This window comes from Hyperolius riggenbachi, chromosome 9 (assembly GCF_040937935.1).
Source record: "Hyperolius riggenbachi isolate aHypRig1 chromosome 9, aHypRig1.pri, whole genome shotgun sequence".
In the NCBI taxonomy this organism is placed as follows: domain Eukaryota; kingdom Metazoa; phylum Chordata; class Amphibia; order Anura; family Hyperoliidae; genus Hyperolius; species Hyperolius riggenbachi.
The window spans coordinates 188,010,710-188,033,121 of NC_090654.1; the positions used below are offsets into that span (position 1 = coordinate 188,010,710).

The 22,412-nt window shown below is 46.6% G+C and overlaps 1 protein-coding gene across 4 annotated transcripts in view; it reads right to left on the reverse strand.

Annotated features, from left to right (window-relative positions):
• Nucleotides 1–22,412, reverse strand: part of ADAMTS9 (ADAM metallopeptidase with thrombospondin type 1 motif 9) — a 421,594-nt gene that overhangs the window by 73,871 nt on the left and 325,311 nt on the right. The window lies entirely within an intron of this gene.

A 22,412-nucleotide genomic window follows, 5' to 3' on the forward strand; every position in this document is an offset into this window, starting at 1 on the left:
GTGAAATTTGTATTTTTCTCCACCCACTGATGTCCTGGCGTTCCCTGAGTATGTATTTGGCTGGTGTTGGCTGTGGCCACTTTTTCTAACCTTGTTGGCTGTTGGCACAGCTGTTGGCTGTGGCCACTTTTTCTAACCTTAATGCTGGGCATAGACGGCGCGATAGTTGTTATCAATTGAGCCGCTGATGGCTCGATTGATAATATTCAACCTGTCCGATCACCGCGGCGGATCAATTCCGCGCTCGATCCCCGCTGGCGGACAATGGAAGAAACGAGCGGCTGATAAGGAACTGCCCACGGGGACGAGTGGGAATCGGTCCACGTGCCGGCATCGAGCCAGCGGCTCGATACCGCCGCAGAATTGCACGGTGTATGCCCAGCATAACACACAATTACTCAATGACTGAGTTTGTGAGATTTGTGGTCTTTGGCATGAATAATTTGCATTGAAATGAAACAAATCTGATTAGCTGTTTGTGGCTCCACCCCTTTTCTGAATTTGAACCCGTCACCCAATTACCAACTGTACCAGATCTGAGGCTTGTGTCATTAACAGTGCAAGAATGGCAGCAATGATGTATTCCTTTTTAAAATCAATAGGTGGATTTTGATTGGCTTTTATAGGCTCCACTCACTTTTCTGGATATTAATCCCAGTTACCCAGTGACCAACTGTGCAAAGTTTGAGAACCCTACCATTAATTTTTTTCCGCCCACTGATGTCCTGACATTGCTCGGGTATGTTTTTGGCTGGTGTTGGCTCCGCCCATTATTTCCAACCCTAACACACAATTACTCAATGTCCAACTTTGTGAGCTTTGCGGTCTTTGGCATTAATAAGTTGCATTGAAAGGAAACAAATCTGATTGGCTGTTTGTGGCTCCCCCTTTTTTCTGAATTTGAACCCCAGTCACCCAATGACCAACTGTACCAGGTTTAAGGCTTGTGCCATTAACAGTGCAAGAATGGCAGCAATTACATATTCTCCTTGAAAAATCAATTGGTGAATTTTGATTGGCTTTTGTAGGCTCCACCCACTTTTCTGAATATTAATCCCAGTCACCCAGTGACCAATTATGCAAAGTCTGACAGCCCTACCATTAACAGTGTAAGACTGGCTGCAGTTTACAGTTTATCAGTGAAATGTGTATTTGTCTCCGCCCACTGATGACACGGCATTGCCCGCTTATGTATTTGGCTGGTGTTGGCTGCGCCCACTTTTCCTAACCCTAACACACAATTACGCAATAACTCAATGACCAAGTTTGTGAGCTTTGTGGTCTTTGGCATCAATAACTTGCATTAAAATGAAACAAGTCAGATTGGCTGTTTGTGGCTCCACCCCCTTTTATCAGTGTAAACCCCAGTCACCCAATGACCAACTGCAACAGGTTTGAGACTTGCACCATTAACAGTGCAAGAATGGCAGCAATGAAATTTTCCCCTTAAAAATCAATAGGTGAATATTGATTGGCTTTTGTAGGATCCACCCACTTTTCTGAATATTAATCCCAGTCACCCAGTGACCTACTGTGCAAAGTTTGAGAAACCTACCATTAACAGTGTAAGAATGGCTTCAGTTTACATTTTCCCAGTGAAATTTGTATTTTGTCTCCGCCCACTGATGAGCCGGTTGTTGCCCGGTTATGCATCTGGCTGGTGTTGGCTGCGCCCACTTTTCCTAACCCTAACACACAATTAATCAATCACTCAATTACCAAGATTGTGAGCTTTGCAGTGATTGGCATCAATAATTTGCATTGGAATGAAACAAATCTGATTGGCTGTTTGTGGCTCCCCCCCCTTTCTCAATTTGAAACCTAGACACCCATTGATCAACTCAACCAAGTTTGAGGTTTTTGCCATTTGCCAGTGAAAGAATGGCAGCAATGTAAATATTCCTCTTGAAAATCAATAGGTGAATTTTGATTGGCTTTTATAGGCCCCACCCACTTTTTTGAATATTCTTCCTAGTCACCCAGCGACCAACTGTGCAAAGTTTGAGAACCCTACCATTAACAGTGTAAAAATGGCTGCAGTTTACATTTTCCCAGTTAAATGTTTATTTGTCTCCGCCTACTTTTAGGTTATGGGTATAAAAGTATCCTATACTTTATTCCAGGTAATGTACTATGTGTGTGCCAAATTTCATTCAAATCCGTTCAGCCATTTTTGCGTGATCGAGTAACAAACATCCACACATCCACACGTCCAAACATCCGAACTTTCCCATTTATAATATTAGTAGGATAAGTATAATATTACTTTTTTTAACAGTTTTTTGGTACTTTTTAATTGCTAGGCGCTGAAAAGTTATTTTTACATAAGATGAAAAGTTATCTCCAGGAAGAAACCTCAGGAGTAAAAGTTAATTAGACAAGGGCTATGTAGTGTATGCCTCACTTTAGCCCAGTTCAGCTCATGGTGACCAAGAACCACAAGGAGAGTATAAGGGGCTAAAAGAGACTTAAGAGCGCTCTCTGAAAAAACAATGCCTTTAATTCAAGGTATTTGCTATCCAAGCCCTATCCCCTAGAGCCATATGAATTCATTCCATGTGATGATGACCAGAAAGTTCAAAGCAGGCTGTAAGCATGTATGATTGGGGTGGCTCTGTAAACTTTACAAGCTATAAGCCCAGTACACAGAAGCGGTTCTGGATGTGTGCCTGGCTTTTAGGGGCTTTAGGAGATGAGTTGCATATTCAGCAGTGATGCATCATGGGAAACCGTACTTGCTCACTTCAAGCTGTGTTAATGCAAATACCTTCTGTTTTAAGAAGGCAAAATTATGTTTAGCCCTGTTTCTGATCTGCTGTATGGATCTGCTACAAAAAGAGCTATATGAAGAGCTGCTTTCAGTCTCCACTGTCTGTACCCCTGTTATCCTGTAGGACGCTGCTATCTGCTGCAGTGAGGGGAATTTGTTAATCTGGACTAATTTTATTAGCAGTTTCAAAAAAGGCTCAGAACTGTGTGTAAATTTGAATACTGTTGGGATTTGAAATCAATGCTTTGGGATAAACAATAATGCTCTTTTCTATGCCCTGTTATGGTGTGTTTGGGTAGTCATTGCCTTCTCGAGTCACACTATTTGCATTATATGAGATATAGCACATTACCCTATCATCCTGTGGTAGTAGAGATGCTTTTTTAATGTATAAAACTAAATAATTTGTTCATCTGAATGCATAAGGAGGTGGGGTGTCCAAACACCCTAGGGAGAAAAATGACACAGAGACATAGGGAGCCCAGACACTGTAGTACATTAATAGCTCAAATGTGGTATTAAAGAGTAAACAAAACTACTCATAAAGGTGGGGTGCAGGAGGAGAAACCGACCATTTGAGGCAGGTAGAGACAACGAACCCGACCTCACTCGGGGTGTCCCAACGGGACTGGATGCAGTCCCTCTCTTGATCAAGAACACCAACTGAATATTGCAATGGCATCCACCTTGAGTAAACAGAGGGGACCCCTCCAATCTTACAGGAAAGGGGGTATGAAGCACAGAACAGGGGTAAAGAGGCGCCCAGGTAGGATGAAATTAGATTAAAATCCAATAAAATATAACTAAATGTTCGATATATCGATACTACTGGCACTTGTATTAGCCTGAGGAAACGTGTTGATGGTGCATTATAAATCTTATTTGTCGTATGTGACTGTTGTTACTGAGGTAAGCCACCTCACTTATTTATATTTTATCAGTTTTTAACCTAATTGTATTCTACACAGCGCCTCTTTACCCCTGTTGTGTATCTGAATGCATACTTTTTAACATTTGCTTTAGTATGGTTCCATTGTTAGTGTTCATGTAACACCTAGGACATTTGACACCTGGTGCTGGGTATTAAATGACAAACCCCTGCTAAGCGCGCCACAGCGGGTAGTGGGGTAATGCCAGCTATAGGTGCCCCCAGTATAGGTATCTGGGACATACTTGGTATGTACTGGATTGCTTTACTGCATGCTTCAGACCACACATACAGTGGGATGCGAAAGTTCGGGCAACCTTGTTAATCGTCATGATTTCTCTGTATGAATCGTTGGTTGCTACGATAAAAAATGTCAGTTAAATATATCATATAGGAGACACACACAGTGATATTTGAGAAGTGAAATGAAGTTTAGTGGATTTACAGAAAGTGCGCAATAATTGTTTAAGCAAAATTAGACAGGTGCATAAATTTGGGCACCACAAAAAAGAAATAAAATCAATATTCAGAAGATCCTCCTTTTGCAGAAATTACAGCTTCTAAACGCTTCCTGTAGGTTCCAATGAGAGTCTGGATTCTGGTTGAAGGTATTTTGGGCCATTCCCCTTTACAAAACATCTCTAGTTCATTCAGGTTTGATGGCTTCCGAGCATGGACAGCTCTCTTTAACTCACACCACAGATTTTCAATTATATTCAAGTCTGGGGACTGAGATGGCCATTCCAGAACCTTGTACTTGTTCCTCTGCATGAATTCCTTAGTAGATTTTGAGCAGTGTTTAGGGTTGTTGTCTTGTTGAAAGATCCATCCCTGTGGCAGCTTAAGCTTCGTCACTGATTCCAGGACATTGGTCTCCAGAATCTGCTGATACTGAGTGGAATCCATGCGTCCCCCAACTTTGACAAGAATCTCAGTCCCTGCACTGGCCACACATGCCCACAGCATGATGGAACCACCACCATATTTTACTGTAGGTAGCAGGTGTTTTTCTTGGAATGCTGTGTTCTTTTTCCTCCATGAATAACACCCCTTGTTATGCCCAAATAACTTAATTTTAGTTTCATCAGTCCACAGCAACTTATTCCAAAATGTGCTTTAGCATACCTCAAGGGGCTCATTTTGTGCTGTAAGCGGAGAAAAGGCTTCCTCTGCATCACTCTCGCATACAGCATCTCCTTGTGTAAAGTGCGCCAAATGGTTGAACGATGCACAGTGGACTCCATCTGTAGCAAGATGATGTTGTAGGTCTTGTTCTGGTCTGTGGGTTGACTCTGACTGTTCTCACCATTCGTCACTTCTGTCTATCCGAGATTTTTCTTGGTCTGCCACTTCGAGCATTAACTTGAACTGAGCCCGTGGTCTTCCATTTCCTCAAAATGTTCCTGATGGTGAACAATCTTTGTCTTCAGGTCATTTGAGAGTTGTTTTGAGACCCCCATGTTGCTACTCTTCAGAAAAATTTAAAAGAGGAGGGAAACTTACAATTGACCCTCTTTAATACGCTTTCTCTTTGGATTCACCTGTGTATGTAGGTCAGGGGTCATTAAGCTTACCAAGCCAATTTGAGTTCCAATAATTAGTTCTAAAGGTTTTGGAATCAATAAAATGGCAACAGTGCCCACATTTATGCACCTGCCTAATTTTATTTAAACAATTATTTCACACTTTCTGTAAATCCAATAAACTTCATTTCACTTCTCAAATATCATTGTATGTGTCTCCTATATGATATATTTAACTGACATTTTTTTATCATAAAAACCAACGATTTATACAGAAAAATCATGACGATTAACAAGGTTGCCCAAACTTTCACATCCCACTGTATGACGCGAGATGTAACTTTTCTTTTCCATTGCATTGTGATTCTGTTTTTGCAGGATATGCGTGCAAGGGCCGGAGCTACCATAGGAAAAAAATGGGCAATTGCCCCAGGGCCCCAGAGCCTGTAGGGGCCCCCAAGTTGTCCCTCCCAATCTTAACAGTTGCTACCCAGGGACTCTGCAGAGTCTGTTAAGTTGGGAGGTGATTGGGGGAGGGTCAGCAGCCAGCTCAGAGGCCCAGGAGGGAAATTTGGCTGCAACAAAGGGCCTCTAATGATGCTTTTTGGTTCCGGGGGGGGGGGGGGTCTGTTGGAGGCCCCCAGGCTAATTTTGCCCTAGGGCCCAATTGTTACTTGAACCGGCCCTATGTCCCACTGTGAACGTAGCCTTAATGCTTTGGTTTTGAAAGATAATTTAAACAAATGCAAAGTTAAGAAAATTCTTGGTGATAACTAGGAACAGCACAAAAAGATTATGGTCACAATATTGGTCTGAGGTTTTTTTTTCAATTTCAAATTCTGACATCTTTACAGCCTCCTTCACCTATATGACATCTTTCCCCATCATATCCCTGAACTCTGATTTATGACTGTTTATACTTTCTCACATTAAGTGATAGAACTGCCTATGTTACAGTCCACTCTCAAAATCAAATGGTTTCACAGACAGTAAATCCTTTATTAGAGCAGAATGTAAAAAAAAGGACATAAATTCCCTTCACAAGTGTTGCAGCACAAAACCAGGAGATAAGACAACCTCAAGGGAAAGACTTGTAGGGGGAACAGCAGTGTGTAAAGCGGACCTGAGCTCAGAACTGCTCTGCTTTAAAATAAAAGCAACAGCATAATAACCTTTAAAGAAAAATATTTCTTTGTTACAGCTGATACAAATCCTGCAATAATTATGCAGTGTTTCTACTTCCTGCTTTAATGGAAGCAGACATATTGTTAACATCCTGTGTTTACCAATTAGCTGCTCTGCTGTGGCAGCCAACTGACACAGCTGAGAGATCAAATGACATTGTGATTAGCCACAGATGAGGAAGAATTAGATAAACTAAACGCTCTAAATACAAACAGGGTGCATTTCTATGTTTTCCTTCTGTCCTGTGCAAGAGTTCGGGTCCAATAAACAACAGCTGCCCAAAAAGATGAGTTAGAAACAAATGGAAGAGCACAAGTTTAGGCAGTGGCGCAACATCACATAGTAGGGGGGGGGGGGGGGGGGAAACATAATTAAAATCTAGTAAGTTCTTTTAAACTGTTTACCAATTCTGCAAATACATCTTCTCATATTCAGCTATTTAGGTCACTAAATGCAAATCCACCATAGATGGGAAGGGCTTCCAGGCAGCGTTAACCACTAATAGTGCACTTTCAAGTGCCTTGAAAAGGGGCCCCCAGGGGCCCTGAAACAATCATTGGTGATTGGACAGATGCTTGTATTTGTGGTTAGGGAATAATGCATTGATGGTTTCCAGCTTACAGTGTGCAGACCTTCCTTGGAGAGGTGGCCGATCTGGTGGATTGATTGATTGACGCACAAAGAATGTCACCTGACCTGCAGAGATGGGGACTCAATCCCTCGGGTGACAGTTGGGGGCTGAGTGTAGTTCTGAAGTGTTGCAAGGATATAGTTATGTTAGTATGGAGGGGAGAGGAGCAGAGGCAGACATATGCCTGTGCAGGGCCCATGCAGCCAAGGCCAGATTATCCTTTAGGGTTATATATTGGCACCCAGCTCATTCAGAAGCTGTCTCTCCCTCCCTGTTTCACTCTCCTCCATGAAGTTGCCTTTCCCTCCATGTCATTTCCCCCATGTGGCTGTCTCTCATAATAACTATGTACTTTGTAAAGTACTGCAGAAGATGGCTGTACTATATAAATACACAATAATAATTTGGTAGATAGACATTAGACTATGACTATGGTAGGTTAATAGATTGTTAGTTCCTGTTCCTGTAAAAGCACTATGGAGAATATCAGTGCTATATAGATATAGGATAATAATATTAATAATAACTGCATGGTCTTTTTTTTTTTTAACCATATACATTTTTACAAGTTGTTACACCGCTGTATAAGAGGTAGTGATAGTTGCTTGTGGCTCAGTCATGTACAAGACATAATGAATAGGTAGAAAATATGTGCTATGTTAATACAGTGCCTATAGAATGCAACCTAAGTTCACATACTTTTATGCAGTGCAGTTTCTAGGCTAAAATGCACCCAGGGCGAGGGTGTAAAAATTGCGGTCCCCCCCCCGAGCAAGGTATGGGTGCCCGCAGTATAGGGTAGCCAGGTCTAGTTGCACTTAGTATAGGTCCCCCCAGTATAGGTAGCCAGGCATAGGTGAGCCAGTATAGTTGCCCCCGCTATAGGTTAGCGAGGTAGGTGCCTCCAGTATAGGTAGCCAGTATAGTTGCCCCCAGTATAGGTTAGATAGGCAGGCGCCCCCGGTATAAGTTAGATAGGTAGGTGCCCCAGTACAGGTTAGCTAGGTGGGTGCCTCTAATATAGGTAGCCAGAATAGTTTCCCACAGCATAGGTTAGATAGGTAGGTGCCCCCAGTATAGGTTATTTAGGTAGGTGCATGCAATATAGGTAGCCAGTATAGTGGCCACCTGTATAGGCTAGCTAGGTAGGTGCCCCCAATACAGGTTAGATAAGTGCCCCCAGTATAGGTTAGATAGGTAGCTGCCCCCCAGTATAGGTTAGATTAGGTAGCTGCCCCCCAGTGTAGGTTAGATTAGGTAGCTGCCCCCAGTGTAGGTTAGATTAGGTAGCTGCCCCCCAGTGTAGGTTAGATAGGTAGCTGCCCCCCAGTGTAGGTTAGATAGGTAGCTGCCCCCCAGTGTAGGTTAGATTAGGTAGCTGCCCCCCAGTGTAGGTTATATTAGGTAGGTGCCCCCCAGTATAGGTTAGATAGGTAGCTGCCCCCCAGCGTAGGTTAGATTAGATAGTTGCCCCCCAGTGTAGGTTAGATTAGGTAGGTACCCCCCAGTGTAGGTTAGATAGGTAGCTGCCCCCTAGTGTAGGTTAGATAGGTAGCTGCCCCCCAGTCTAGGTTAGATTAGGTAGCTGTCCCCCAGTGTAGGTTAGATTAGGTAGCTGCCCCCCCAGTATAGGTTAGATAGGTAGCTGCCCCCCAGTGTAGGTTAGATAGGTAGCTGCCCCCCAGTGTAGGTTAGATTAGGTAGCTGCCCCCCAGTGTAGGTTAGATTAGGTAGCTGCCCCCCAGTGTAGGTTAGATTAGGTAGCTGCCCCCCAGTGTAGGTTAGATTAGGTAGCTGCCCCCCAGTGTATGTTAGATTAGGTAGGTGCCCCCCAGTGTAGGTTAGATAGGTAGCTGCCCCCCAGTGTAGGTTAGATTAGTTAGGTGCCCCCCAGTATAGGTTAGATTAGGTAGGTGCCCCCCAGTGTAGGTTAGATTAGGTAGGTGCCCCCCAGTGTAGGTTAGATAGGTAGCTGCCCCCCCAGTGTAGGTTAGATAGGTAGCTGCCCCCCCAGTGTAGGTTAGATAGGTAGCTGCCCCCCGGTGTAGGTTAGATTAGGTAGGTGCCCACCATTATAGGTTAGATAGGTAGCTGCCCCCCAGTGTAGGTTAGATTAGGTAGGTGCCCCCAGGATAGGATAGATAGCTAGCTGTCCCCTATAATGGAGGGGGGAGCCGGAGCCGCGGGGAGACAGCCCGACCTCTCCCTCCCTCTCCTCTCCCGGGCCGCCCTCCATGCATCTCCCTCAGATGCAGAGCGAGCAGCCGGGAAGCGCTGTTTACAACTCACCTGCCTGGCTCCAAGCGCTGCTCTCTCGCCGCTGGTCTGTCTCCTCTCTCTGCATAGATGCGGATTCACACGCTGCTTCCTTCAGCGTGTGTATCCGCATCTATGCAGAGAGAGGAGACAGACCAGCGGCGAGAGAGCAGCGCTTGGAGCCAGGCAGGTGAGTTGTAAACAGCGCTTCCCGGCTGCTCGCTCTGCATCTGAAGGGGGAGCACGGAGGGCGGCCTGGGAGAGGAGAGGGAGGGAGAGGTCGGGCTGCCCTCCCTGCGGCTCCGGCTCCCCCCTCCATTATAGCGCCCCCTTCCCAACAGCGCCCCGGGCGGCGGCACTCCCCGCACGGCCCTAAAAACGGGCATGCTTTTAGGTTATTGAAATTTTTGGATCCACCCAAGATCTGTTATGACCACATCCACTCGCATGTGACCCCCTATACTTATCCTGCACAGGGGCCCACTGTGATCTACTGCCTGCCCACACACTGCAGACAGCTTTCCAATAGATGCATGCACCGGTGTCACTTTGTACAGGCGCTTGCAGGGACAATTCAAAAAGGTGACAGGTGAATATGGAACACTAACCACGAGCTGGGGGGGGGGGGGGGGGAGGGGGAAAAGCGACACATGCACTTGGAGGCACATCGCTCGGGGGATTGTTGGGTCCATCGGTCGTCTGGAAATCCGAAAGTTGTCACCACCACGCACCCGATCAAGCCATTGCGACTGAGATTTTTCAGCATGTCTCATTGATCCCTGCAATATCCGCCAGATTCAATAATTATGATAAAATAGGCCAGATATCGATGTTGAAAATCACGTAATTAATGGGCACCCTTACAACAACAAAAATGAGCAGGTTGGTACTGAAAGTTTTTGCATTCACAGTTTCTAAAGTTGACGGAATGGAGGAAATTTTAATACTGAAGTATTCTAATTCGCCATATGACTAAATCCCAGAAGGTAATCAAAATTCCTCAAATGGCTGATTGACAGCTTCGGTTACAATAGAATAGATATACTATTTGGCAGGGAATTTCTGACATCAGAATGGCCATGTTCTGACTGGTAGAAAATGCTTATTATTGTTGGCACAACTTCAAGGATCCCAGCACAGCCCTAGCGTTTGATAAGATCTGACTGCATCCCAGGAGGTAGACTGCTGACTAAAGAACTGATATCTTTTCATGAGCAAAAACTCACCAGTGCATTATAATTGCATTACTGGTCAGGCATCAAACTGGCGGTGATTTTTTGAATTTATGTAAAAAGTTGAGTTTGATACCTGTGTAACATTTTCCATATTTACGTATTAATGCTACATTAGCGTATAGCAGGGGTACCCAAACTTTGTCGATCAAGGGCCGGGTCAACATACTTCAGACTGCTTGGTGTGTCGGAGAATACATAAAATGATGTAGAAAAACTTTACATTGAACCTAGGTATTGTAGACAGCACCTATTAACATGGGCAGCCCTCATGTCTCCCATTTATCCAGAGCTGAGTATTATGCCACCAACACAGCATGTGTAGATAGATAGTATGCCCCCCAACATGGTTTTCTGGCTTCCATGTGGAAGGGTGGTGCCAGTACTGCTATGCTATACGTGAGCCACCAATATTTACCGATGCAGGAGGCGGCATCTATAAGTAATACATTTTGTGTGTGGGGGCCAGTGAAAAAGCCTCAGTGGGCCACATTTGGCCCGCGGGCCTTAGTTTGAAGACCACTGGTGTAAAGGGACATAGGAAAACGCCATTAAGCTTTGTCTCAGTTGGTCATTCTTGTCTCTAATAGTTGGCAATGAAGAGCTTTTCAGAAAAATGCCTAGGTGTTTCTTCTTAAAGGTAATACTGTATATAGTTCTTGCTTGAACGTCTCTATTACCGTTAGTAATTAAAATAATTTTAACTAAGGGGAGTACCGAGATGCTCAACTAAGCAGCAGCAGTACTCACAACCAACTTTTGGGTTGTCTGTGAGCTCTGCTGTGCTTAAAGACTGGATTCTCTTAAGGTTAATATAATTTCAATTAATGTATATTAACATTAATACGGAGTTCAAGGTATGTATATAGAGTGGGGTATAGCACTGTATTAGCCAGGCCTATTTTAACATTGAGTCTCAAGCAACCAGAAAGCCCACATATCATCAGCCAATCCCTGTCAATGTTGAATTACCAAGACTCTACTGTGTCTGTCTATCGATCTATCTATCTATCTATCTATCTATCTATCTATCTATCTATCTATCTATCTATCTATCTATCTATCTATCGATATCAGTTTAAAATGGGATGGCTAGTAGTCAATTGCCTCTGGAAAAGGCCATACAGCAATAGTTTAGATTAAGCTACTTTGTTGAAGCTTCAATTGTGCTTCAGTATAGTATGTTTATAAGAGTGGTGGTAAACTGACCATACACAAAATGGGAAATTATTAGCAGAGGGGTCCCGCAAGGGACAGCACTAGGTCCAATCCTTTTCAATTTTTTCTTTTGTTAGTGATTGTAGATGGAATAAAGAGTAATATTGCCATAATTGCAGATGATACAAAATTCTGAAAGATATGGGCAGGCATAAGGCAGATTTAATTTAATGTTAAAAAATGTCAAGTCATGGACCTTGGACGTGCTAACAGTAGAGCACCACATATAATAAATGGCATACAGCTGGGAACATCAGACTTGGGGAAGGACTTGGGAATATTAGTGGACAACAAACTAATTACCAGAAAAATGCCAGACAGTAGCAGCCAAAGCAAATACAATTTTGGGTTGCATAAGTCAGAAAATTAAATCATGAGATGCTAGCATACTAGTATACTACTTCCTCTGTATAAAGTTTTGAGCACTACACTATAGGAAGGATATTGATGTTCTAGAACAGGTACAAAGACGGGCAACCAAATTAATCAGAGGTAAGAATTTAGCTTGGAAAAAATACTACTGATAGTCGATTTGATTAATACAGTATGTATAAATACATTAGATAGCAATACAAAAGCTTGGCAGATGAGCTTTTGTCCCTTGGCTTGTACAAAGGACTGGGACATGTTCTGCATATTGGTAAAACATTTTTTGCCATCTATCTAGTTATTTCCTTGCATTGAAGGATATCCATGGCTATAATTACTAGTTGTTTCTCAGCAGAGTTGATCCAGGGATTTTATCTGACTGCTATCTGAAGTCGGGATTTTTTTTCCCTTTAAAGGCTTATTTCTTCAAGCCTTGCGAAAGTTTTTGCCTATCTCTGGATCAATTGGGATTTTTTTTTGTTTGTGGTTGAACTTGACGGAGGAATGTATTTTTTTTTCAACCAAAGTAACTATTAACTACCGGTAATCTTTTTTGGTATATGGCTTTTTTTAGGGAGTCAAGTGACTACTTGCCACCCTATTGTAAACTGTAAAAAAGATCTATAGACCTCTTAAATCCCGCAGAGACTGGGTTGGTCCACAGCCCTGCCAATATGCCCTTTTTTGTCTCAAAAAGCATCCCTACAAGCACTAGAGATGGCTCGAACCCCCAATTTTAGGTTTGCGAACCTTGAATGCGAACCTTCGCAAAAGTTCAGGTTCACGCGAACTTGCCAACCGCCATAGACTTCAATGGGCAGACAAACTTTGAAAATTTCAAACATTAATTCTGGACAGAAAAGTGATGGAAAAGATGTTTCAAGGGTTGTAACACCTGGAGGTGGGTAGTGTTGGGCGAACAGTGTTCGCCACTGTTCGGGTTCTGCAGAACATCACCCTGTTCGGGTGATGTTCGAGTTCGGCCGAACACCTGACGGTGCTCGGCCAAACCGTTCGGCCATATGGCCGAACTAAGAGCGCATGGCCGAACGTTCCCCGAACGTTCGGCTAGCGCTGTGATTGGCCGAACGGGTCACGTGGTTCGGACCCGAACGCGCTCTGATTGGCCGAACTGTCACGTGGTTCGGGTAAATAAATACCCGAACCACGTCATATCTCCGCCATTTGTCTGTGGGTTTAGCTTTGGGTAGGCAGGCAGGGTAGTTCGCGCTCCAGCCACGCTAGCCAGGGTCCCCCCCAGTCATTGTGTGTCGCTGCTGGGAATAGTAGTACACCGCTCGCTCAGCATTCTGTTTACTGCCACTCTGTGTACCTCGCTCAGCCACACTATATAGCATTCTGTTTACTGCCACTCTGTGTCTGCTGGGAATAGTAGTACACCGCTTGCACAGCCACACTATATAGCATTCTGTTTACTGCCACTCTGTGTACCTCGCTCAGCCACACTATATAGCATTCTGTTTACTGCCACTCTGTGTCTGCTGGGAATAGTGGTACACCGCTCGCTCAGCCACACTATATAGCATTCTGTTCACTGTTCTGTGTCTGCTTGGAATAGTGGTACACCGCTCGTTCAGCCACACTATATAGCATTCTGTGTACTGTTCTGTGTCTGCTGGGAACAGTAGTACACCGCTCGTTCAGCCACACTATATAGCATTCTGTGTACTGTTCTGTGTCTGCTGGGAACAGTAGTACACCGCTCGCTCAGCCACACTATATAGCATTCTGTTCACTGTTCTGTGTCTGCTGGGAATAGTGGTACACCGCTCGCTCAGCCACACTATATAGCATTCTGTTCACTGTTCTGTGTCTGCTGGGAATAGTGGTACACCGCTCGCTCAGCCACACTATATAGCATTCTGTTTACTGTTCTGTGTCTGCTGGGAATAGTGGTACACCGCTCGCTCATCCACACTATATAGCATTCTGTTCACTGTTCTGTGTCTGCTGGGAATAGTGGTACACCGCTCGCTCAGCCACACTATATAGCATTCTGTTCACTGTTCTGTGTCTGCTGGGAATAGTGGTACACCGCTCGCTCAGCCACACTATATAGCATTCTGTTTACTGCCACTCTGTGTACCTCGCTCAGCCACACTATATAGCATTGCGTACTCTGCCAGTCAGTGTGTATATTGCTGGGATCAGTAATACTCCACTCACCGTCAACCACTATATGAGCTCAACATGAGTTCCCCAGAGACCTCCGCTGTGAGCAGCACTCCCAACAACAGCAACAGCCAACGCCCCACGCAAGCTATAACATCCACCCCAGCAGCCAGTGGTCAGCAGCAGCCCTCCCCGGAGGAGAACGTTGTGTCCATCAGTCCGTCGCCAGAGCGATTAATGAGGGCTGCCATTGAGGAGATGATGGGGCCTGATGTGGAGGAGGAGGTCTGGCTCAGGCCAGCATCCCAAGTTAATGTTGAGGACGATGAGGGGTCTGTGTCTGGGGATGTTGGGGTGGCAGAGGTGGTGGGTGGGTCAGACTCAGGAGAAGAGTTGTATGATGAGGATGATGATCGGGACCATCTGTATGTGCCTCAGAGTCCGACCCCGGAAAACATGTTGTATCGTGTGTTTAGGTACTAAAATCTGCGTTCCCTCCCAGTAGTGTTGGGCGAACAGTGTTTGCCACTGTTCGGGTTCTGCAGAACATCACCCTGTTCGGGGTGACTATATAGCAGACTATATAGCATTGTGTTTAATGCCACTCTGTGTACACGGCTCAGCCACACTATATAGCATTGTGTTTACTTCCACTCTGTGTCTGCTGGGAACAGTAGTACACCGCTCACCCGCCACTGTATAGCATTGTGCTCTGTGTCACTGCTGACAATAGTGGTACACCGCTCACCCACCACTGTATAGCATTTCTGTACTGCTGCCAGTCAGCGTGTACTTTAAGGATAAGTGAAATGAGGAAGAAATCCGGTGAAAGAGGGAGGGGCAAGGGAAGAGGTGTTTCCCCTGACGGTTCACGTACAGGCCACAGGGGAGCACCCAAGAAAACCCACTCAATACTGCCCATGTTGTCCAGGACAACAACCCTCACAGATCCAAAAGAACAGGACCAGATAATTACTTGGATGACCTCTCAAGCGTCCAGCAGTGGGTTAAGCAGCACCAGCACATCACGCACGAGGTCCGAGTCCTCAGCCAGTTAAAGTCTGGGCTTTCTTTGAAGACTGCACTGAGGATGTTACCATGGCGATTTGCAAGGTGTGCAAGACCCGCCTGAGCAGGGGGAAAAGTATTAACAACCTCTCCACCACCAGCATGAGCCGCCACATTCTATCCAAACATCCCACTCTGTGGGCAAACGCGGCAGGACAGGGTACCACCAGCAACACTGCCTCCCTTGGGTTCACCAGACTCACCACCAGACCCGCCTCAGCAGCAGCAGTAGCCCAGCCATTGCGTGGTTCACAACATTCACAAACATCAGACGATGCTGACACTGTCACTTTCCGGACTAGTGCTCTTGAGGTCTCCCAGTGTTCATCAAACACAACAACCAACAGCCCTTCGGTGTGCAGCGCTACGGTTGAGTTGTCTGTTTCTGAGATGTTTGAGCACAAGAGGAAATTGCCAGCAAATGACCCCCGGGCCGTGGCAGTAACAGCCAGCCAGCATAGCCAAGCTTCTGGCCTGCGAAATGCTGCCATATCGAGTGGTGGAGACAAACAGCTTCAAGGGCATGATGTCAGTGGCCATCCCACGTTACGTGGTTCCCAGCCGCTACCACTTTGCGCGCTCTGCAGTGCCTGAGTTGCATGAGCACGTGGTCAGCTAAATAACCCGAAGCTTGAAGAATGCCGTTGCCTGCAAGGTTCACCTCACCACTGACACCTGGACGAGTGCGTTCGGCCAGGGTCGATACATCTCCCTTACCGCGCACTGGGTGAACCTTGTGGAGCCTGGCAGCGATTCCTCACCTGCTACGGCGCGGGTGTTGCCCACGCCGCAAACAGCTGGATAACAACAGCAGCACCTACCTCTCTGACTCCTTCTCCTCCAACGCATCTCAAAGCTGTACCTCATCCGGAAATGCTAACCCAGCACCAGCAGCAGTAGGATCGTGGAAGCAGTGCAGCACAGCTGTTGGCATGCGTCAGCAAGCGTTGCTGAAGCTGATCTGCCTTGGGGATAAGCAGCACACAGGGGAGGAAATTTGGAGGGGAATAAAGGAACAGACGGATTTGTGGCTGGCACCGCTGGACCTGAAACCGGGCATGAAGCTAGACACCTGGCACGAACTGGCAATGTACGCAATAGAGGTGCTGGCTTGCCCGGCAGCCAGCGTTATGTCGGAACGCTGTTTCAGTGCTGCCGGAGGCATCATCACAGATCGGCGTATCCGCCTCTCCACAGAAAATGCAGACCGTCTGACTCAAATTAAAATGAATCAATCCTGGATTGGAAACGACTACGCAACACTCCTGGACCCCAACCAAGTAACATGACCGATGAACATCTGGGATGGTTTAGCGTTTCCGGTCCCTGTTTATTGAACCTCTCATCTGTATTACATTTATGACTGCATGGCGGCAAAAAGCATTGCTGCTATATCCGCACGCTTTTTGTCCTCATGCAAGGCCTGGGTTGTTGTGTCTCACAAAGCGTGGCCTTCTCCTCCTGCGCCTCCTCCTGTTCCATCACGTGTGCTGCTGCTGCTGCTGCTGCTGGGTTAGCGTTGCCGCGTGGTCCCTGTTTATTGAACCTCTTATCTTTATTACATTTATGACTACATGGCGGTACAAAGCATGCTATCCGCACGCTTTTTGTCCTCATGCAAGGCCTGGGTTGTTGTGTCTCACAAAGCGTGGCCTTCTCCTCCTGCGCCTCCTCCTGTTCCATCACGTGTGCTGCTGCTGGGTTAGCGTTGCCGCGTGGTCCCTGTTTATTGAACCACTTATCTTTATTACATTTATGACTGCATGGTGGTACAAAGCATGCTATCCGCACGCTTCTTGTCCTCATGCAAGGCCTGGGTTGTTGTGTCTCAAAGCGTGGCCTTCTCCTCCTGCGCCACCCTCCTCCTGTTCCATCACGTGTGCTGCTGCTGGGTTAGCATTACCGGTCCCTTTTCCTGGAACCTCTTATATGTATTACATTTATGACTGCATGCCGACAAAAAGCATGTTACCTGTGCAAAGAAAACAGACATTTCCCGCATTTAAAAGACAGTTTTCCCTTTGAAACTTTAAAATCGATTTTCTCAAAAACTATAAGCTCTTTTTGCTAAATTTTTTTTTCCTCTTGTACCCACTCCCAAGGTGCACATACCCTGTAAATTTGGGGTATGTAGCATATAAGGAGGCTTTACAAAGCACAAAAGTTCGGGTCCCCATTGACTTCCATTATGTTCGGAGTTCGGGTCGAACACCCGAACATCGCGGCCATGTTCGGCCTGTTCGGCCCGAACCCGAACATCTAGATGTTCGCCCAACACTAGAGGTGGGCATGACGGAGTGGGATACGCAGCAAAAGTCACGGCGAAAAATCAGGATTTGACGCACAGCAGCGTTTTAAGGGCAGAAATCACATTGCATGCTACATTGGAGGCATAAAGTGCTTTAAAGGGGAACTGAAGTAAGAGGTATACGGAGGCTGCCATATTTATTTCCTTTTAATCAATACCAGTTGCCTGGCAGCCCTGCTGGTCTATTTCTCTGCAGTAGTATCTGAATAACACCAGAAACAAGCATGCAGCTAGTCTTGTCAGATCTGACTTTAAAGTCTGAAACACCTGATCTTCTGCATGCTTGTTCAGGGGCTATGGCTAATAGTATTAGAGGCAGAGGATCAGCAGGGCTGCCAGGCAACTGGTATTGCTTAAAAGGAAATAAACATGGCAGCCTCCATATACCTCTCTCTTCAGTTCCCCTTTAAAACATCTTGCATGTGTATACATTAATCGGGTAGTGTAATTAGTGTACTGCTTCACACTGACAGACCAAACTCACTGTGTAATGCACCGCAAACAGCTGTTTGTGTAGTGATGGCCGTGCTGGACTGGTGCGCACCATGGCGAGAGTGCAGGCAATAGCGGTTTTCAAGCCCATATGGTCGCCGGGCTAAGGTAGCTCAATGATAGAACAACAGTGACTGTCCAGCTGATCGAATTTGGGCTGTCCACAATGAAGCGACAACCTTATTATCTTGGGTGTGCCCCCCAACACTTTCATATAGCTGGTGGTCATTGCTTCATTGTGATACGCAAGCCCCTTCAATGCGGCAAGGTAACAATCACGTAGGGGAATTGACAAATGTGCATGCCTTTTGTTTTGTTGTTGTAGCTGCAGTGCAGCCAGAAAAATTAGGCAGGCATGTACACACACCAGAAAAAAATTGTTATGGTTTTTGTTAGCGGCCACTTCTAGCAGCGGCCTTAAAAATTGAGGAATCCACCTGGAGTCCTGGTGGACCCTGTTGGTGGTGGCGGAGAAGGCAGTCAAGCGGCCTGCAGGCAGAGATGCTGTGTGGGGACTGGGAACTGACTTAGTCTTGGGGCAGGCAGTCACACAACGGGGAGTAGCCCTCCGGGATCCATGCCTCATTCGTTTTGATATAGGTGATGTACTGAACACTTTTTGGACCTAGGTGACTTCTCTTCTCAGTGACAATGCCTCCAGTTGAGCTGAAGGTCCTTTCTGACAGGACGCTTGAGGAAAGGCAAGACAGAAGTTGGATGGCAAATTGTGACAGCTCTGGCCACAGGTCAAGCCTGCACACCCAGTAGTCCAGGGGTTCATCGCTGCTCAGAGTGTCTACATCCGCAGTTAAGGCCAGGTAGTCGGCTACCTGCCGGTCGAGGCGTTGGTGGAGGGTGGATCCGGAAGGGCTAAGGCGAGGCATTGGACTAGAGAATGTCCGCATGTTCGACTTTACCATGAGATCACTAGCGTGTCCTGTCCTTGCCTGCGTGGACATGGGAGAAGGATTATTGGCAGTAGCACCTTTAGTCCATTGTGCTGTAACATCACCCTTAAACGCACTGTAAAGCATACTTGCCAGCTTGTTGTGCAAGTGCTGCATCCTTTCTGCCTTCTGGTGAGTTGGTAACATCTCCACCACTTTGTGCTTATACCGAGGGTCTAGTAGTGTTGCCACCCAGTACAGGTCATTCCCCTTGAGTTTTTTTATACGGGGGTCCGTCAACAGGCTGGACAGCATGAAAGACGCCATCTGCACAAATTTGGATGCAGACGTACTATCCATCTCCTCTTGCTCTTCTTTAGTGATGTCAGGTAAGTTCTCCTCCTCCCCCCAGCCACGAACAATACCACGGGAAAGTTGATCAGCACAAGCTTGCGATGCCTGCTGCGGTTGTTCTTCCGTCTCCTCCTTCAAAAAACCCACCTTCCTCATCTGACTCCTCTTCACCACACGACTCTTCCTCCTCCTCCTCCTCCCCCCTCCTCTGTGCTGCCGCAGGTGTTGAGGAAACATCTGGTTCTGCTGGTAATTGATCCCACAACTCTTCCTCCTGTTCCTGTTCACGCTACTCCACAGCTTGATCCACCACTCTACGCACGGCACAATCCAGGAAGAAAGCATATGGGATCAAGTCGCTTATGGCGCCTTCACTGCGACTCACCAGGTTTGTTACCTCCTCAAACGGCCGCATGAGCCTGCAGGCATTTCGCATGAGTGTCCAGTACTTCGACCAGGTCAACCCCATCTCCCCAGAGCATGTCCTTGTACTGTAGTTGTACAGATACTGGTTGATGGCTTTCTCCTGTTGTAGCAGGCGCTTAAACATCAGGAGCGTTGAATTCCAGCGAGTCGGGCTATTGCAAATCAAGCGCCTCAAGTTGTTTCTTCACTGAATATCGGCCAAGCATGCCATGGCCATGTAGGACCGCCTGAAATGCCCACACACTTTCCTGGACTGCTTCCGGATGTCCTGTAAGCCTGGGTACTTACACAAAAATCTCTGAATTATTAGATTCAGCACATGTGCCATGCAGGGTACATGTGTCAACTTTCCCAAATTCAAAGCCGGAATGAGATTGCTGCCATTGTCACACACCACATTGCCGATCTCCAGTTGGTGCGGGGTCAGCCACTGATCCACCTGTTTGTTCAGAGCGGCCAGGAGAGCTGCTCCAGTGTGACTCTCAGCTTTGAGGCAAGACATGTCTAAGATGGCATGACACCGTCGTACCTGGCATGCAGCATAGGCCCTGGGGAGCTGGGGCTGTGTAGCTGGAGAGGAGATCACAGCACCAGTAGAGTAGCACTGCCACTCAGCCAAGGAGGAGGACGACAGTGAAGAGGATGTAGCAGGAGGAGTAGGAGGAGAAGGAGAGGAGGTGGCAACAGGCCTGCCTGCAAGCCGTGGAGGTATCACAACTAGGTCCGCTGCACAGCCACATACTCCCTGCTTGCCAGCGGTCACCAGGCTGACCCAATGGGCTGTGTAAGCAATGTACCTGCCCTGTCTGTGCTTTGCAGACCAGGCATATGTGGTCAGATGGACCCTTGACCCAACGCTGTGTGCCAGAGATGACACCACTTGCCTTTCAACATCATGGTACAGTTTGGGTATCACCTTTTTTTGATAAATATTTGCGGCCTGGTGTCTTCCACTACGGTGTCCCAATCGACACACATTTTCAGAAGGCCTCAGAGTCCACCAGCTGGTAAGCTAACAGTTCCACCAAGCCAGCTGTCAGACGCCAGGCAAAGGGGTGACTAGCAGACATGGTCTTCTTCCGCTGAAAGATTTCCTTCACGGACACCTGGCTGCTGTGGGCAGAGGAGCAGGAACTGCTCAAGGTCAGAGGCGGATTGGAGGAGGGTGGCTGTGAAGGTGCAAGAGAGAAAGCAGCTGAAGAATATAATGCACCTGAAGGAGGAAGAGGAGAAGGAGGGTGGCTTTGCTTTTGTGTGCTGCTTTTCCTCAGGTGGTCATCCCATTGCTGTTTGTGCTTTCTCGTCATGTGCCTTCATAAGGCAGTTGTCCCTACGCGGGTCTTGGCCTTTCCATGGCTCAATTTTTGGTGGCAGAGAGTACAGATGGCATTCCTCTTATCTGAGGCACACACACACAAACATTTCCACAGACCTGGGGTGATGGCACTATGGTGGCGTATGGTGGTGTCGGAAGCTGACGTTGAAGGGCATGTTGGCTGGCTGTCCATAGGTAGCGATACATGCCGCCGGACACTGCCACGAGCTGTTTCGGATGATGAGCTCCCCCTGCTTCTTTCAGCAACTTGTCTCCTTCTACTCCTCTCTGACTCCCCCTCTGAACTGTCCCCCTGGTCATCTCCTCTATTGGGAACCCACTTTAAATCCATGTTAGTATCATCATCATCGTCATCATCATAATCATCCTCCACAGCTTCGCTTGACACCAGACACCTCATAAACTGCACCAACAGCAGGTACTTCATCCTCCTCCTCACACCTTACGTCCATAGTGCCGCCTAACTCAGACATATGAGGTGGTGTAACTTGCTTAGCGCCTTCATCTTGTTGTAACAATAATGGCTGTGAATCAGTTAATTCCCCACCAAATAACTCCTGCGAAGTGTCAAATGGAGCGGATGTGGTGCTTGTAGTAACGCTGGTGGCTGCGGAAGATGAGGTGTTCTGTGTTAAATACTCAAATACGTCCTGACAATCTTGGGAGTTGATGGCACATGCCTTCTTCTGAGCACTGTACTTTGGTCCAGGGCTGCACGAAATCACATCAGCACGACCTCGAACAGACCTGCCGAGTGGCCTTCCTCTTGGTCTGCCTCTGTCTGTTGTTTTGTCCATATTGAGGGGGGATGAAGTGAAAGGTATTACAATACAATGTGCAGCTGTCCCGCAGGTGCAGTTAACAGGTATGCACAGACTGTTATATAAAACAGCGTGCGGTCACACAGGTGCAGTGAAAGGTATGCACGGACTGGTATTACAAATGTGCAGCTGTCACACACACAGGTACTGGTGCAGTGACTGGTATATAAAACTGCGTGCTGTCACGCAGGTATGCAGTGACTGGTATCAATACAATGTGCACCTGTCACACACACAGGTGCAGTGAACAGTTATGCAGTGACTGGTATATAACACTGTGTGCTGTCACACATGTGCAGTGAACGTGAACAGGTACGCAGTGACTGGTATCAATACAATGTGCAGCTGTCACACACACAGGTACATTGAACAGGTATGCAGGTACTGGTATTAATACAATGTGCAGCTGTCACACACACAGGTACACTGAACAGGTATGCAGGGACTGGTATCAATACAATGTGCAGCTGTCACA